The sequence below is a fragment of the Colobus angolensis genome, unplaced genomic scaffold (genome assembly GCF_000951035.1).
Source record: "Colobus angolensis palliatus isolate OR3802 unplaced genomic scaffold, Cang.pa_1.0 Scaffold570, whole genome shotgun sequence".
In the NCBI taxonomy this organism is placed as follows: Eukaryota; Metazoa; Chordata; class Mammalia; order Primates; family Cercopithecidae; genus Colobus; species Colobus angolensis.
Window position 1 is genome coordinate 287,063 of NW_012119266.1, and position 3,725 is coordinate 290,787.

The window sequence follows — 3,725 nt, forward strand, 5'->3', positions numbered from 1 at the left end:
TATTAATTATGAAAGACAAAATAGTAGAATTACTCTGAGGGAACCTCCCAGAGACTACCTAAACCTAGGGATCAAGTGGTCAACTGATAATAAGACAACCAATAACAAAACATATTAACATAATGTTTCTCTTGATAGGACACTCTGAAAAAGGTCCATTATCTCTCTGGTATTATTTCCTAAAATCCAATCTAATTACGTGAAAACATCAGGAAAACTCAAACTGAAGGACAGTCTACAGAGTACCTAATCACTTAACTTCAAAAGCATCAGGATCACCTAATACAAGAAAAAGCCTCCACACTTCCATCATTTATACCACCAGGAAACCCAGCAGGCTCTTTAAAAGCCAAAAAAAATTCTCTCCTGTTTCTGGTAGGGAAAAGGAAAACTATTTTAAATACATACAGAATATTTTCAATAACAAAGGCCTACACTAGAGGATAAAAGATTTTACCAGAATGTTATTAAACCTGAGGGAAGGTTATGTACTCTACTCTAGCCTCCTCTAATCTTCTTGTCTCATTTATGAGTGGGACAAAAAGCAAAGAAATACTTGGGAAGTGACATAGGCTCACAAAGAGAATAAGAAGTAACAATTCAATTACAGAACTTCCCCTGCTCCATAAATAACCATAACATCAACAAGACTCCTGTGAAATAATAGTGGATTACAAATAAAAGAAGTTCAAGGTGCTGACTTTATTTAAGAAAGAATTTTAAGGAAACTCAAAGACAATAAGGGAGAGCAAAATAGGGACACTGGGAAAAATTAAAGCCTCTGTTGTTTACAACTACAGAAAACATTAAACACAGCCAATTCCTAGCCAGATTAATATGAGATCTCACACTAAATCCCTATTTACTTCAGTTTCTATTATCTAATAGGAACTTGGGTTATCATGTTATTTCATCTGGCTTTCAACATAAAAAGAAGAATAACACTTTTCTTACTAAAAAGTAAGAAAAACACAGTATGAAAATACAAAGCAAGATCTGAATCAGACTCAAATATGACAGATTTTGAAAAGTCTAGAATTGACCGGGCGCGGTGGCTCAAGCCTGTAATCCCAGCACTTTGGGAGGCCAAGACGGGCGGATCACGAGGTCAGGAGATCGAGACCATCCTGGCTAACACGGTGAAACCCCGTCTCTACTAAAGAATGCAAAAAAACTAGCCAGGCGAGGTGGCGGCGCCTGTAGTCCCAGCTACTCGGGAGGCTGAGGCAGGAGAATGGTGTAAACCCGGGAGGCGGAGCTTGCAGTGAGCCGAGATCTGGCCACTGCACTCCAGCCTGGGCGACAGAGCGAAAGACTCTGTCTCAAGAAAAAAAAAGAAAAGTCTAGAATGGAAATTTAAAATAACCATGATTGCAATGTTAGGGATGTTAATGAAAACATAGTTAACATTCAGTTACATATGGATAATAAAATAAGCACAGATATGGAAACCCCAAGAATAAAATAAAAAATAAATACTAGAAATAAAATAACCTGTATAGAAGTGAAGAAAATCTAATGGGATCATCAGTAGACTGATCACAGCTTAAGAAAGAATCAAATGGCTTAAAGATATTGTCAATAGAAACCTTCAAAACTGAGATAAAAAAGAAAATAATTTTAAAAACAGAACAAAATGCCCGAGAATTGTTTAACAATTTCAAAATATTCAACATGTATGTAATTGGAATACCAGAAAGAGAAGACAGGATAAAGCAGATGATATATTTGAAGTAGAAATAGCAGACTTTCTAGAAATTAATAGATGACACAAAACCACAATTTCAGGGAGTGTGATGAATGTCAAGCAGGATACATACCAAAAACATATATCTAGGTATATCATATTTAAATTGTAGGAAGCAAAAGAGAAAGTAAAAGAGAAAATCTTGAAATAAGGAGGAAGAGAAAGGGAGGAGAAGAACTTACCTTTAGAAAACAAGAATAAGAACTACACTTGACTTCTTGTCAAGATCATACAAGCAAGAAGTCAGTTGCGTCAAATGTTTAAAATGATGGAAGTAAAGCAAAACAAAACACTAATCAAGAATTATATATCCTGAAAAATCATTCCTCAAGAGTGAAAGAGAGATAAAGACACACTCTGACAAACAAAAACTAAGGGAATTAAACACCACCATATCTGTCCTTAAAGGAAAAGTAAGAGGCCCCTTGGAACACCTTCTTCAATAAATAGTGCTAGAAAAAATGGATATCAAAAAAAGAAAAAATGGATATCAATAGGTAGAAAAATTAAACTAGCCCTAAACCTCTTACTATATACAAAAATGAACTCAAAATAAGTGAATGACTCAAATGTAAGACCCAAAGCTACAGCACTAGAATAAAACATAGAGAAAATACTCCAGGGCAATTGTTTAGGCATACATTTTATGGCTAAGATCTCAAAAGTACAGGCAACAAAAGCAAAAATAGACAAATGTAATATATCAAAATTAAAAACTTTTGCACAGCAAAGAAAACAGTCAACAAAGTGAAGAAGGAACTTGTTGAATGGGAGAAAATATTTGAAAACTATTTATCTGACAAAATAATGAAGTCCAGAATATACAAGTAACTCACAAGTCAACAGCAAAAAAAATAAATAAATAAAAATAAAAAAATTTTAAAAAAACTAATATTCCCATTAAAAATGGGCAAATAACCTGAATAGAATTTTTTCAAAGAATACATACAAATGGCCAACATGTACATAAACAAATGCTGAACATTGCTAATGATCAGGGTCATGCAAATCAAAACCACAGTGAGATATTATTTTACCCCAGTAAGAATGGCTAATATAAAAAAAAAAATTAAAAAAACACAGATTCTGGCAGGGATGTGAAGAAAAGAGAAACCTTATACATTGTTGGTAAAATTGTAAATTAATACAGTCATTACAGAAAACAAAAGGAAAGTTTCTCAGAAATGAAAAATGAAACTACCATACAATCCAACAATCCCACTACTGAGTATTTACCCAAAGCAAAGAAAATCAGTATATTAAAGTGATACCTGCAACCCCATATTTATTGCAACACTATTCATAATAGCAAAAATATAAAAACAACCTAAGCGTCCATCAACTTAAAGAAAATGTGGTATATATACACAATGGGATAATATTTTCCATAAAAAAGAATGAAATCCTGTCATTTATAGCAACATCGATGAAACTGTTGGTCACTATGTTAAGTGCAATTAGTCAGGCACAGGAAGTTCAACATCACATGCTCTCACTATGTGGAATCTAAAAGAATCTCATGGAAGTAGAGAATAGAATGATAATTACTAGAGTTGGGGAAGCATCTAGGGGGATATGGGAGAGGTTGTTTAATGGGTACACATGTACAGTTAGATAGAAGAAATAAGAGCTAATGTTTGATAGCAGTTGGGTTACTATAGTTAACAACAATTTATGTTCTATAAAAATTTGCTAGAATAAAGGATTTAAAATGTTCTCAATACATAGGAATAATAAATACACAAAGCAATGGATATTCTAAATCCTCTGACTTGAGCATTTACACATCCTATGTGTGTACCAAAATATCCATGTGCCCCATAAATATGTAAAAACATTTTGTGTAAAAAAGATGATCTAGTCAGATATGGTAGCTCATGCCTGTAATCTTAGCACTTTTAGAGGTCAAGATGAGTGGATGGCTTGGAGTCCAGGAGTTTGAGATCAGCCTGGGCAACATGACAAAATCTAAGTCAAA